This window comes from Schistocerca nitens, chromosome 1 (assembly GCF_023898315.1).
Source record: "Schistocerca nitens isolate TAMUIC-IGC-003100 chromosome 1, iqSchNite1.1, whole genome shotgun sequence".
Lineage (NCBI taxonomy): Eukaryota > Metazoa > Arthropoda > Insecta > Orthoptera > Acrididae > Schistocerca > Schistocerca nitens.
Window position 1 is genome coordinate 779512881 of NC_064614.1, and position 15626 is coordinate 779528506.

General features: G+C 44.6%; 1 protein-coding gene across 1 annotated transcript in view; it reads left to right on the plus strand.

The window, feature by feature from the left end:
- Positions 1-9541: 9541 nt before the first annotated feature.
- Positions 9542-15626, plus strand: part of LOC126203490 (acid sphingomyelinase-like phosphodiesterase 3a) — a 1221386-nt gene continuing 1215301 nt past the window's right edge. Inside the window, exon 1 of the mRNA XM_049937847.1 lies at positions 9542-10356. The gene's annotated coding sequence lies outside the window, so the exon portion shown is untranslated. The remainder of the gene's footprint in view (positions 10357-15626) is intronic.

Here is a 15626-nt window from a genome sequence, read left to right on the forward strand (position 1 = left end):
AAAAGAGCAGCAAATAATCGAGAAGTATGGAGGAAGATTGTTGAAGAAGCCAAGGCTCACCAAGGGCTGTAGCGTTACTGAAGAAAGAGAGAGATGTGATGGTCGTAGAAATCAACAGGCCAGGACTGTCCCACTTTCCAGTGCTAGTCTGCTTTTTTTATCTGCTTAGTTTTCTTCCCAGGTTGCAGAATTCCTTAAGTACATCGACTTCGTGACCATTAACCATCATGTTAAGTTTCTCGTTGTTCTCATTTCTGTTACTTCTAATTACCTTCTTCATTCTTCGATTTACTATCAATTCATATTCTGTACTCAGTAGACTGTTCATTCTATTGAGCAGATTCTGCAAAGCCATCAGTGACTCTTATCGCTGATACTCTTTTACAACGATTTTTATTCCAATCTTGAAACTTTCTTTAGGTTCTATCACTGTTTCTTCGATGTTCAGACTGAACAGTACCGGGATTTTTAATCCGAGAACTTCCATCTTCCTCTTCCACTCTTGCTGTTCTTAGTTCTTATACATATTGTGTATTACCCGTCTTTTCCTACTGCTTACCGCTACTTATCACACCATACCGAACATCTTGCAGCATTTAACACTGTCGAACGCTTATTCCAGGACGATAAACGGTATGAACGTGTCTTGATTTTCTTTCAGTCATGCTTTCGTTATCAACAGCGAGTTCACCGGCCGGGATGGCCGAGCGGTTGTAGGCGTTACAGTCGGGAACCGCGCTACCGCTACGGTAGCAGGTTCGAATCCTGCCTCGGGCATGGATGTGTGTGATGTCCTTAGGTTAGTTAGGTTTAAGTAGTTCTAAGTTCTAGGGGACTGATGACCTCAGCAGTTAAGTCCCATAGTGGTCAGTGCCATTTGAGCCAACCGCGAGTTCAGCAGTGCCTCTGTGGTGCCTTTACCTTTGCTAAAACGAAACCGATCATCATTCAACAAGTCCTCTATCTTCTTTCCGATTCCTCTGAATGTTAACGTGAACGCACGAACTGTTAAGCTAACTGTTCAAAAACTCTGGTAGTTATCGAAAATTCATAACACTTAATAAACTTCAATATCTACAAGTACGTGTCGACTCAATACAACGCAAGATTAAAGTTCCGTACTATGAAGGTTAGTCATTCGAGCTAAGTCTGCACGAATCTTCTCTAGGACAATAATTAACAACGGACAACGACACACGCAAATGTCGGTTTACGTCAGGCATAAGCAATTCTCTTCGGTGATGTCGCGTCTCCATCCCTCTCGACTGCATCCCCGCCACAACAGAGAGCTCCTCGTGGTCTCACTGCTCAGTACCAGCTCCCTCAGAAGCCGCTACCCTGCAGTGAACCTCGGAGCCGCTTTGAGACAAATACGCGGCAGCGTCGTGTGTCTGCGGCGGTCTCGCTGACACAGGCCGCCGTGCACAGAAGCTGCTTTCCGGCGGACAAATTCGGCGCTGCACACCCGGGCGGTCGTTAAATGGTTTGAGCTAAGCGGCTTTGGCCGCGGGCGCCAGCCCCGCTCCGTGCTCCAGGGACGCCGCAAATTGCGTCCTGTAAGGTGGGCGACCGCAGGAGGGCGTGCAGTTGCCACGGCCAAGGCGTAGAAAATTAAAAATCCGCTTCGTCCGTCAGGCACCTGTGCGCTACCTACTGTAGATTCCGCCCGTTTAGGGCCACTTGCAGGCAGGTCACTTTCTTTCATATTCATCTATCGTTACACTAGTTTGAAGTGCCTGCCACGATTGCCTCTCTTGTTCCAATCTCTTAAATCGCAGCTACACACGTCACCCTTAATTGTTTGACATATTCCTACATGATAGAGAAATTTCAGTGTACTTTTCCAACGGTCAGCTTTTGCCTGTGACGTCATACCGGACGCAAAAATACAGTAGACAGAAGATTTCAGAAACATGACCAATATTTGTAAACTTTTCGTTGCAGGCGAAAGGTAATCACGTATTGGAGAAAGGCGAAAATTCTTAATAATAAATGTACCAGTGGGAGAACAAAAAAGGTAAGTACCTTCGCCTTTCAAAAAAATGGCTTTGAGCACTATGGGACTTAACTACTGAGGTCAGCAGTCCCCTAGAACCTAGAACTACTGAAGCCTAACTAACCTAAGGACATCACACACATCCATGCCCGAGGCAGGATTCGAACCTGCGACCGTAGCGGTCGCACGGTTCCAGACTGTAGCGCCTAGAACCGCTCGGTCACCCCTTCCGGCCGTTCGCCTTTAAAAGACCCTGAGAGAACAGTGGGGAACCAGCTGCCACATCCTCATTCCTCTCCTTAACGAAAAATGTCAGTCTGGGAACATATTAGCGCGGTTTTAACACAGGACGGTTTTAACACAGGACATTCTAAATCCTTTTACCCAATCTCTCCTAATGGTAAGCCTGGGTACTGAGAACCTCACTCTCACTGCTACTCTCTATATACACTGACGAAAACAAAATCGCAACAATAAAAATTTATTAATGTAATGTAACGACATTTTGGGGAATACGTTAAGTGATTAGCCTGTGATCTTGCAATGTTAATCACTTAACGTATTCCCCAAAATGTCGTTACATTACATTAATAAATTTTTATTGTTGCGATTTTGTTTTCGTCAGTGTATATAGAGAGTAGCAGTGAGAGTGAGGTTCTCAGTACCCAGGCTTACCATTAGGAGAGATTGGGTAAAAGGATTTAGAATGTCCTGTGTTAAAACCGTCCTGTGTTAAAACCGCGCTAATATATTCCCAGACTGACATTTTTCGTTAAGGAGAGGAATGAGGATGTGGCAGCTGGTTCCCCACTGTTCTCTCAGGGTCTTTTAAAGGCGAACGGCCGGAAGGGGTGACCGAGCGGTTCTAGGCGCTACAGTCTGGAACCGTGCGACCGCTACGGTCGCAGGTTCGAATCCTGCCTCGGGCATGGATGTGTGTGATGTCCTTAGGTTAGTTAGGTTTAACTAGTTCTAAGTTCTAGGGGACTAATGACCTCAGCAGTTGAGTCCCATAGTGCTCAGAGCCATCACAGGCTAAAGTACACGCGAGGTAAGCCGTTGCAAATATGAAGTGCTGCTACATTAATAACAGGTGTAAGCGCCAGCATGCAAAGCATGCAAACGAGCATGTATTCTAATATTTTTTTTATAATGCGGGGCCACAGTCTAATACATTTCTTTAAAGTCAGTACCGCCATTAGACTGTTATTTATTTGCAGTTTTACATTTACATTATGATGATTTCGGCTTCAAAGTGCCATTATGAAGTGATTTAAGTGTTATACAGTGCCTAAGATGGCATACTCTCGTATTTAAAATACACTATTAGACACATTGTCTAAGGGTCGATATTTCTTATGAAGCATACTGCTTTGTTTCACCGAGTATATTCGGTGAAACAAAGCAGTAGGCTTTATAAGAAATATCGACCCTTAGATTTCTTTGTTTCACCGAGTATATTCGGCGAAACAAAGCAGTATGCTTTATAATAAAAATCGACCCTTAGACAATGTGTCTAATAGTGTATTTTAAATACGAGAGTATGCCATCTTAGGCACTGTATAACACTTAAAACACTCATAATGGACTTTGAAGCCAAAATCATGATAGTGTAAATGTAAATGTAAAACTACAGATAAACAACAGTCTAATGGCGATACTGACTTCAAAGAGCATGTATTCTGTTGATAAGGTGCTCCGTGACTGTTACACTTGGTCGGACAATGCAGGGCCCATTAGTGCTGGTTGTGGATGACGCTGTAGTTGTCGTGCGATGATGTCGCATATGTGATAGTTTGGAGACAAATCTGGTGAAGACAACTTGTCGTCACACTACAGAGCATTATTACCAAAGAAAAATCGCCAAACAGCTCTATATTTTCAGAAGGCATTTTATTAGGACAACCTGTTTCGGCATCTCATTATCGCCATCTTCTGCTCCCCATTTACTCCACGTATACGGAATCAGTAGATCGATAAACGGAGTGCAGGTATTGGTGGGTTCAATTATGCACATATCAATTTGCTGATTGTGTACGCATGGAGTGATTTGGGGCCTGAAGATGCTACTAATGTGATACCGAAACAGGATGTCTAAATAAAATAAATTCTAGATACATACGACTGTCTGAAGACTTTTGTTTGGTGAATGATCAGCCGTTGTCCTGTATCCACGGAGGATCAACAGAGACTCTGTAGAGCATGTTCGGTTACATCCGCGGTATATGAGCGAGAGTTATCCTGTTGGAAAACAACCCCTGGAGTGTTATTCGTGAATGGCAGCACAATAGGTCGAATTACCAGACCGATTTATAAATTTTAGTCAAGGTGCGTGGATAACCACGAGACTGCTCGTGCGGTCGTGTGAAATCTCACCCCAGACGTAGCTAGAGGTGTAGGTCCCGTGTGTCTAGAACGCAGGCAGGCTGGCTGCAGGTCTCAACTGACGTCCTTCTAACCATTTCACGGCCATCACTGGCACCCAGACAGAACCAGCTTTCATCAGAAATCACTACACACATCCACCCTGAACTCTCGCTTGACACAAGTCGCAAATGTCGGTCTTTTGAGGTCAGTTTAATACACCCTATACGACATCGGGTTCGGCGAGCTGTCTTTGAAGTCACCGATTTGTAACAGTTCGTTGTGTCACTGCGGTACCAACTGCTGCTCAGATTGCTGCTGCAGATGCACTTCGAAGCACCAGAGCCATACGCCGAACACCTACGGTCTTCGCTCTCGTTAGTGCCACGTGTCCATCCGCAGCCCGGCCTTCTTGTGACCGTACTCTCTTGTGACCATCGTTAGCTGCTGCATGTACAATGACTATGTTCGTGTCAAGTCTTTCTGCACTATCGCAGAAGGAACATCCACTTCGTCGTAGCCTTATTACATGACCTCTTCCACACTTAGTGAGGTGTTGATAGCGCCTTTGTGGTTTTAAAGGCATTCTATGTGTCCAATCTCAATTCTAACTAGCGTTCACTACCGTTACAGTGCGTATTTAAAGCAATACTGTTCTGTATCCTCATAGTAGCGTTACTAGCGCCACTCATACGCGAATCGCGCGAAATCTGAATAGACACCATCTTTTAGATGTACAAACACGCCTATCGACTTTCCTTTACGTCGCACAGCTCCTTCTTGGTGCTGCAATTTTTTTCCCTTGACCCCTTTTTCAGTATCCCAATCCCACAGTCTCCCCTGTCACTTACACCGGCTGCTTTTGTCTTCCTTTACCACTGTCACTGTCTCGAACAAATCACAGCAGCTGAAAAATTCTGGGCTCCAATTTACATTTTCGTCTATATCCTTGCACGTAGAATGTCGTTCTCCTACATGTACGTGTTAAACTTCGCCGGTCTGGGAGGATCCAGAAACCTCAAGCCTATGCACGGTCCCCTGTCATCTCTATTTTTGATTTCCACTCTTTCCTCTCTCCTCTTCCTCTTGCTCCAACTGATACTATCTCGATCTTCTGTTCTCTTTTACAGCCACTGTGTCTCATTAATCATCAACATGTCGTCTCTCTTTGGTTACTACTGCTGCTGTCTTCATGCATCTCACTTTCTCTTCCACTGCCTCTTTCTCTGTCCAGCGGTCACTGTCTCTGACATGGCAATTGCAGCAGTAGATTCCTTAGACATTCATCTAAAGCCATTTTCGAAACAGCTGAGTTTGTAAACTCTTCGCTGGCCGCCGAGGCCAAAGTATACAGTGCACGGCAGAATGGCACTGTCCAGAACCAGCACCATACATGATAGATGTGGACAACAAGGTGAGATGAGTACGGGGCAGACAGACATGCAACTGCTGAGCAACTGGCAGTCCAGATGAAGCAGGGGTTAAAAAACATTGTGTCCTCAAAGACCGTTCAATGAACGTTGCTGCGTATGGGTCTCCGCAGCAGGTGCCTGTTTCATGCACTCATGATGACAACTGTTCATCGGCGACGACGAATGGAATTTGCAAGCCGGTATCGCAACTGGTCGTCCACTGAGTGGTGTCAGGTGCCCCTTTTAAGGTGAATCACGTTTTATGTTCCAGCGGCATTCAACATGTAATAGCAAGCATCATCGGCAGGATCCAGGGCGGACGAGGGAGCGTTGTGATCTAAGGTATGTTTTCATGGCAGTTACTGGGTGAGCTCGTCATTCTGGAAGGCGCAATGGATCAACACAAGTATGCATGTAGTCTTTGTAACCATTTCCACTCCTGAGTGCAGTTTGTTTCTCGTCAGCACGACTGCATGTACCAGAAGGACAATGCAACGTGTCTTAGAGTCGCACACCCTTGGTCACAGAACTCCCTGGATGTAAAGAAAGTCGACAATCAGTGGGATATCACGACCGGGCTGTTGACGCCTTGGATGCTCAAAAGAGAAACCTGGTGCACTGGCCACGGCACTGGTGTCGGTAAGGCAATAAATCTCTGTCTGTACCTTGCTGAATCTCACTGACTATTATTGCACGTCTTACAGCAGTCTGCAGTGTAGAGAGTGTTTATCCAGCCTTTTGACAGCTGGTCACTTTAATATGACTGGACTGTCTACGGACAAACGGGACAACCACGGGATAGTGGGACTCCGTGTGGCGAGTAACTAAAATTTCCCGTAAGAACCTTAGAATCGAACTAGTAGAGAAATTTAGAAACTCAATGGACAGGAATGAGATGCAGCTAAAAGTCACGAAAAGTAAATATGGAACCGACTGCTCTTATCTTTATAGAACGACAGTAGCCAGTGAGCCGAGGGGCCATTAAGTTAGTACACTTTGTCTAACTCACGGCTTTCCGGAGTGGGAAGGAGCGCCTGGTCCCCGGCATGAATCCTCCCGGCGGACTTGAGACGAGGTCCGGTGAGTCGGCCAGTTTGTGGATGGTTTTTAGGTGGTTTTCCATCTGTCTCGGAGAATAAGGGCTGGTTCCCCTTATTCTACCTCAGCTACATCATGTCGGCGATTGCTGTGCAAACAAGTTCTCCACGTACGCGTGCACCACCGTTACTCTACCACGCAAACACACGGGTTACACTCGTATGGTGTGAGGCGTTCCCTGGGGAGGGAGGGAGGGGTCCACTGGGGGCCGAACCGCGCAATAACCCTATGTTCGGTGTGGGGCGGCAAAGGGGAGAAGTGGATTGCGGTAGTCGTCGTGGGGTTGTGGACCACTGCAGCTGGGGTGGAGACGGAGCCTTTCCGTCGTTTCTAGGTCAACGGTTCACATACAATACAATAGTATACTTTTCTGTTTGGCACCACTAGCTCAAGTGTAGTATCGACTATCCCTCTTGAGGCCGGGTTGCCAATATATATCAGGAAGAATTGGTTTCTGTGGGTTGTGTCCTCAGAAACTCTTTACCTGCCGATATACATACGGGTTCGCTCGCCCGAAAGGAAGAGGCACCAAGTTTGGGGATTGGCGGTAGCGTCGCGACAAGAGGCGGTCACGAAGCCCGAGCGGCCGCAGCCACGAGCTACGCAAGGAGGGTCTGCGCACAGGAAAGATACCAGAGTAATTCACCGGGGTCAGCGTCGACTACAAGCAGCAGGAGGACATCCCGTCATTGCTTTAATGAATCATCTCATTGTCGGAAATACAGTCAGACAATTGTACCAACGCACAGGTTGCCGTTCAATAAACAGGGGTCTTCTGGTTAGATTTAGATGTTAACCGGTTCAATTCCTTCATTGTAATTGTATTTGTCCGCAGCTCGTGGTCGTGCGGTAGCGTTCTCGCTTCCCGCCCCCGGGTTCCCGGGTTCGATTCCCTGCGGAGTCAGGGATTTTCTCTGCCTCGTGATGACTGGGTGTTGTGTGATGCCCTTACGTTAGTTAGGTTTAAGTAGGTTCTACTAGGGGACTGATGACCATAGATGTTAAGTCCCATAGTGCTCACAGCCATTTGTAATTGTATTTGAGATAGCCGCGCAGGGTGGCAGAGCGGTCTAAGGCGTCTTGTCACGGTCCGCGCGGCTTGCCCCGTCGGAGGTTCGAGTCCACCCTCGTGTGTGTTTGTGTGTGTGTTTCTGTGTGTGTGTGTGTGTATGTGTTGTCCTGAGCGTAAGTTAGTTTAAGTTAGATAGTGTGTAAGCTCAGCGACCCATGACGTCAGCAGTTGGGTCCCATTAGAACTTACCGCAAATTTCCAATTTTTTTTGTATTTGAGATAATCTGAACTACCTGTTGTACTAAGCTGTGCGTTCCTGTCTTTGAAAGACCGGATCGTCATTGGTATATTTGTAACTGGTTCTTGTGGTACCGCCGAGTGAGTTCTCTTGTAATAAGTGCTTATTCGTAATGTTTTAAAACGTTCCTTCAGAGCGGTCTTCATAATTGAGAAGCCATTTAACTTTTCACATATTAACAGCCAACTGTCTCCAGGCCTTTAGTCAGAATAGGAGTGTCATAAGGGACGGGTTGGGATCCAGTCGCACCTTCGTTGCCGATTGAAATGAAATGGTTGCTCGCTTTCAAGCAAGCCTTATGATTGTCATAATTGTCTCCCATTTTTTTTAACCTTTAAGCATAGGTGCGCATCTTAACCGCGAACCTTCCTACATTACAAATAAAAAAAAAAAATTGTCATTTGTTTGAGTAACTGAAACACTCTTGTCATCAATATTACTTACGTGTTTTCATGTGTTGCAGGAGGGCATTCAATAATAGAAAGTGTGTCCAGCACGGTTGTAAACACCGCTGTTCCACCCGATAACGGGCAGGGTACAGGTCCGGCTGGCTCCGAGCACTATGGGACTCAACATCTTAGGTCATCAGTCCCCTAGAACTTAGAACTACTTAAACCTAACTAACCTAAGGACATCACACACACCCATGCCCGAGGCAGGATTCGAACCTGCGACCGTAGCAGTCCCTCGGTTCCGGACTGCAGCGCCAGAACCGCTAGACCACCGCGGCCGGCTACAGGTCCGGGCCCTTCTATTGTGATGTTGTTCTTGTTTTGATATCGCTTGTAAAAGCTTTTTGATTTCACAAATTTGTTAATTTGTAAATAAAACAAATTTAGGATTACATAGTGTCAAATAAACAGTTTGTGTGTAAAGAAAGTTACATTGGTGGGTCCTCCCTTCCGTGTTTTCCTTAATACCAGTAAATACCACGTCTCAGCCAGTCCTAGCAAGAAAATAATAATAATAATTAAAAAAAGAAAGTCATATCGACAATGATCAGACTAATACAGGAAATTTAATTTCCTTTCTAATAGATTTCACACTATTTACATCTGTCTTGGTGCTAGTCCCGATCATGTACACGAATTATGCTCACGACGGAGAAGACAGATATTGTCCGCAGCTTTAATATGACATGTTAGTGTCTCACTATCTGACTGACTTGAGCGGAGCAGAGAGAGAAACAGAGAGACAAATGCTCGCGCATAATGCACTGGCGGTGTACTCGGCGCGGCAGCGCATGCGCAGAAATCGGCGAGCCGCTATTTCGCAGTCGCTTCGCGTGGCGTCGGAGGGCGTCGGCTGCAGTCGACGGCGGCGAGCGCGAAACCCAAGGCTCCGCCGAACTCCGCCCTCGGGCGCTTCAGTAGCGCGCGGTCGGTGGTCCACCACGCACGCACCTCCGCTGTCGAGAGTCCGCGCACGCCACGAGTCGGAACCTCTCGCCTGTAGCGCGGCTCGCCTCTGGAAGTATGTGACGGTACACAGGCGCCAAAAACCATCAAGGGCGGCTGCCGGCGTTTAACCCTTCACACGGGTCGCGGAATTTTTTTCTGTGAATTTGTGTCTTTATTCAACAAGAGGAAACTGAACTGGGAGACAGTAGACTTCGCTGCTCGCGACGCTTAATATCGCTCCCTGAACTCCATGTGTTATGTCTAGGTCGTAGCACACACACAAATAACATTTTCCCCCAAAAAATAAACAACTTTAATGGAAGAGTTGTAATTCGTTACATGCTTGCTATCAGTTTTTGTAGTCTTAAAAATAAACCTTCAATATTAATCTGGAATCATAGTTTCCATTTGCCTCTCCAGAAGTAGAAAGTATACACGTCAGTTAAGGCTACTTTCCTATTCCACCAAATTTTATAAGACGCCCCAGGGAAGTAGTAAATTTTTCCTTATACTGGATACAAGTGTGTCGTACCACCAGAACCACTTTAGAGTAAAAGTTAATCGTAAGAACGCTAAATACGTAGACATCGCTGTGGACAGTCTCAAACTCCGAAGCTGTGTTCAGAGACCGGCGTTCTCGATGTCACAAAACTAATTGCTCTGCCAGGAACTACAACGGTGCTCCTGGTACAGCACTGCCGTGTGTGAACGCACGCCAGTTAATCTTCCGCGCAGTTGACACTGGAGGACATTGCGAGGGCAGGATTACCGCAGAGGTGAGTATAAATGTCGACAGCGCCGCAGTGTGGCACATAACGGAAGCGGTGTGTGTACGTGTGTGAGACTGACTGAATGTACTAGGCCTGCAGGCCACCGCTGTTGTGACATTGTCGTTAAAGGATTCAGCTATGATTTCCGTCAGGGACTGGCTTCCGTAAGCTCGGTAAGCGTCAGTGCGTTGAGCTAACAATTTGAGGAGTAGGGTCGTTGCACAACACTAAACGGTTCCTGCGAAGGGTATTATAGCAGCATTAGCTTTGACAACAATGATAATTTCATGTGGATAAACGCCCTTGTGTAAGGCTCTGAACTGGCCGCAACCTCGCTGACTCGCGCGTCTCTGCCTCTGACACTGATTACTTCTCCACCACACTGCCATCTACTCTGAATGGCTACAGTATACAGACTACAAAATGGATGTATTACTTAAAATGTAAGAAATTTCCTACCCACTCAGGTTCTGAACGTTTAATGTCGAAAACTTATTTATGATCTGTACTGAGAATACGTCTTATGTTTACTATTTTAGTTTAATACCTCACTCCCCAAAGATTACTCAATGCACTGTTTATTTCTCTGAGCAAGTGAAGAAAAACGCCAAGTGCTATCGTTCCGTCAACTGACAGTAATATTTTCAAGTTTTGTATTATATTTAAATATACAGTTAGCGTTTAATGGACGATTCCAAAATGTTTCCACTGTGTAAGCAACCGGAAGCTAGAAAATTCAAGTCAGGTATGCACAATTGAAAATACGTTACATATATTTAGAATCTTTGCGTAAACACCGATTCGTCACCACAGCTTTAATTTGTAGGGGAACTGGGCAAAGTAGAGCGCTACTTCACGTACGGAGCTAGAATTCTAGAGGAAAGTCGTATGTCTCACGTTTTCCCTGCAGCACATCAATAGATTTCAGGAATTCCCGTCGATAAAGGCTCACTTGAGCTACCGCTGTACCTATAGAGGCCTCCCTCTCGTAAAAATACTTTTTATCGTTTATTATTCCTTTCGAATTTTGGTTGCAGTCGTAATTCTGAAGCTTTCAAAAAATTACTTGCTCATTGTTCGAAATACGCTATCGTCAACGAGATTTCAGGTTCATATTCCCCAGACCTCCTAAATTCTGTGGTTCTCGAAGAACTCCCATCTTTCCATACGTTATACACTTAATGAGAAATTACTACATACATAAATCGCCCTTCCATCAGGTTAGTTACTACCACGTAAGTGTTGGTAAGCTTGGTGGTCAACGGCGTACTTATGGGTTTCCATGGGAATGGGATACACAGCTTGGGTTGTTTCCACATCATGTGAACAGCGTGCCAGTACAGCCACAGAGTGAGCGACATCCAGGAAGCTTTGATCAATGTCAGTGTGCGTAATGGAGACTAAAAACGCCCTCGGCATATCTATGGTTAACCATGATTCGCAACATCGAAACGGAACCGGTAAGAAAGAATAATGTAAAGTGGTGTTTATTGCTCTACTTTCATAGGAAGGTTACCCTAAATCACTAATAACTCGATGCTTCCATCAGTAGATTCGCTGTCGGTTCCTTGACCCGACGTCGTCCAGCCCTGTAATGACTATGATGTTGGCGGGATATATTATTTCTTTCCTCGTGTACTTACATACATCTCCTCGACAGTTTCGTGGCACTTCAAGACAACTCTCCCAATGAATGTGGTGTTCTGTCTACCTTCAGTTCCCTCGATTCCACGTTTTCCATCCAGTCATTAATCCCGCTCTAGAGTTACCTCCTGTTATTTATTTTGCGACAGATTCCAAACACTTATCATTTATACTGTTACTCGATTCATTTATTTGGTCCTGAAATTTTTTCTCGTTTCTTGAGCATTTCATTACGCTAGGCGAGAGTTAAGGAGAGATGCCGTTAAGTAAGCAACGCCCTTTTGGCCATAGACGGGCCGTAGGGACCGACCGGCCACCGTGTCATCCCAGCATACCGTCCTCCAGGCCGCTGTCAGGTTAGCAGACCTGGAGCCGCTACTGCTCTGTCAAATAGCTCCTCAGTAGCCATCAAGAGACTGAGTGCGTCCCGGACCAGTTCTCCAAGCGAGGAAATATCCCTGGCAGTGACGGAAACAATGACTGAAATAGAACCGTCATTCCCCTCGTGGCATCAGCCGCACGCACCGCTCAGTTTCGGGGACGAGCGATGCCAGTCATTACAGCGCGTAGAAAAAAAAAGTCATTTTGCATACAGTCATGCATATCGGCGTAGGACGTTATTTTCCTTGGATCCGAACTGCCTTTCGAACATACACGGAGATACATATCGTGTGATCGCCTATTAAAGTATAAAGTTACTACATAAGGGAAATTTTTACATTGCATGTAAGACTGCTATTTGACAAATCAGAAAGATAAGATATTAAAACCTCTCAAGTCAGTATATACACAGGGATACGTACAGTTGCTAATTTTTCAACGTGGTATGTACTCCGTTAACACAATGTCGTGCAGCCGCCGTACACTCAACCGCTATTACAAGTTAGCTGACAGCAGGTCGGTAAAAACCACAACGAACTATCGTACTGGGGCCGCTACCGTTTCAATCTTAGGACACGAGTTAGCTGGATGAAAGGTTTCAATTTCGGTCCTATGATCGGGGTTCATTGGTCCATAAAACAAGTTTTAATAGTACGTCTGAATGACTCATACTGTAACGCTATAATCGTTCCTATATTCCCTCTCATTGCAGTCAAACTGATCTCATATTCTGTCTACAACACTACCGCTTTCTTCAACACTGAAATACTAAAAATGTAAAGCGAAGTAATCTACCTCATGGACACGTTTATATTAGTAGTGGTATTTCCTTCCCTCTACCTGCACGACACGTTCTCGATATAGCACTCTCAAATTCTACCTCTCAAATTAAAATTTATTTCGGTGTGTTCCGCTCATCTTTCGCTTATTCCGAGGAAGAAGAGAGAAACAAATTAGTTTTAATTATGTTTCCAACACCCCTACTCTTCGTCAAAGAAATGGAAGAGAAGAAGAAAACAAATTAAGAAATCCTCAATAGTCTGCGCGGACGGATGATTTTACTCAGTAACGGCGCACAACAAGCATGCTATTGTAATTAACGGAATGCGTCATGAGAGCCACATCGATTTCGGTTTCACGTAGGCGCGTTTGGGTGCTAGTTAGATAATAGGTGAAAGACGTGGGAAATCTAAAATTTGCCCTTCTCTCCATGGTTGAGATGACGGTAGAAAGCTAATATTATCCTGATAATTACTTCATTGTTACTAATCAACAGGGGTCAGGGATTTTCTCTGCCTCGTGATGACTGGGTGTTGTGTGATGTCCTTAGGTTAGTTAGGTTTAAGTAGTTCTAAGTTCTAGGGGACTGATGACCATAGATGTTAAATCCCATAGTGCTCAGAGCCATTTGAACCATACTAATCAACTCTCGCGGCAGGTATTTCAAATAGTAATCGTTTTATCTGAGAAATGGGATGTCTGACTACTGGAAAGATACATGCCGAGAGTAGAAGGTAACACATGGGTTTAGACACGTTAATTATCCGTCTCAGTTCATTATTGTCGCACTTTCACCCACACAGGACAATGGAACAGACGGTGGTACATGTTCGCTTCCGTTTCTAATTAGATCGTTAACCACCCTGTGGCCTCTACTAATCGAAAATAATTGTTCGTAAGATAATAGTGGGAGGAATTGCGACGAACAGCTGGTGTTAACACCAGCGTGCTTATTCTTAGATATCATCCACGACATGTTTCTCTGGACCTAGTAGGCTACTATTAGATTATTGATAATAAACTAGGAAACTGATACTTTAACTCTAGAATACATGTCGATGTTTTCCAGAAACTTTTTCTGCCTAAGATGGTGTTTAGTATGAGCAAGAGCAATTTCTTCCGTAATATGTAAATAAAAATCTACTTTTCTACTAGCTTGTCTCACCAAGTCATAAATACTATCTTGGGGCATCTATTCAGTACTCATAGCATATGAGATCTGTTAGTTATACCAACAAGTAGCATTTCGTTCAGACATCGGAGACAGACGTAGGGATGGAGCATGTATGTGGCAATATTTATGCTTGAAGCGGTTCAACGATATTGTAGACAAACACTCTGTAGGGAGAGAGAAGAAAACTGATCCCAAAAAATCAAATCTTCGATATAAAGAAGTCACAGTAAATTCTAAAATGCCAGCATGGTAGGAAAAGTGTCACTATTCTCTCATGTATGAACACCGTGAATACTGTTACAGTCCGTTGTTTCTGAACTTCTTGTCGTGAGGTTTCCTCGCTACAACAATATACTGAAGCCAAAGGGGAAAAAAGGCATCTAACATACGTGAAAAGGAATGTTATGTATTAATATCGTTAAGTGACGATGTATGAGATTCAGTTACCCATCGGACATCATATACGAGTATTATATCCTCTATAAAGATGACTGAGATTTTCTTCTTCCATATAGTGCTCTTGAGGTATTACACGCTGATGTAGCCATTTTTCTGTAATGTATTTACGGTGGAATAGGGGTCTACATTGTGCAACTGATAGCGACTTGTACAAAGATCGTTTGGAATGGCTTAAGGATGCAGGAGCACAGAGTTTCCCTTACCAATGATTCATTAAATTGTTGTTGTAGGACAGCGAACACTTACCTGAAAGGGGGAAGGGGTTTACAAGAGATTTAATACAGCGTAAACAACTGGGTCTCAGTAAAATGATCATTAGACTAAGTTGGCGGCGAATTCATTTCCTTTGTAACGATTAAGTTTTGATAATATAACTATGTTTCAATATAATGTGGGTAAGTGTGAGTTGTGAGTTAGTATGAGTTGTTCTAAGAAGTCAGAAAACATTTTAAGTAGTACATAGACGGAACAAACGCATGGCCTAAAACCTGTTAAAAGGGTAATTTGTCATTTCTCTGTCTCAGACTGTTGGGCGTTAGCGTATTTGTGGGACATAATGTCCAGGATATCTCAAGTCCTCTGACCGAAAGTGAACAAATTTAAATGTTGACCTGAAACGCATGTAGTAATTTAGCGAACTTTGAAGAACTTTACGTGTTGACCGGAGCATGTTATCAGCGACTACCCGAAAAATTGTAATCGCATGTTAGCAGTTATTTATGGACCAGAGTCAAGATAAGTTCAAAGTTTTTATATCTTAAGAATGTGATGCAAAGAGTTTTTTGAGTGCTGTCTCCTTACTACGAACTGAAGACAAGAGTCTCAAAGACCACATTAT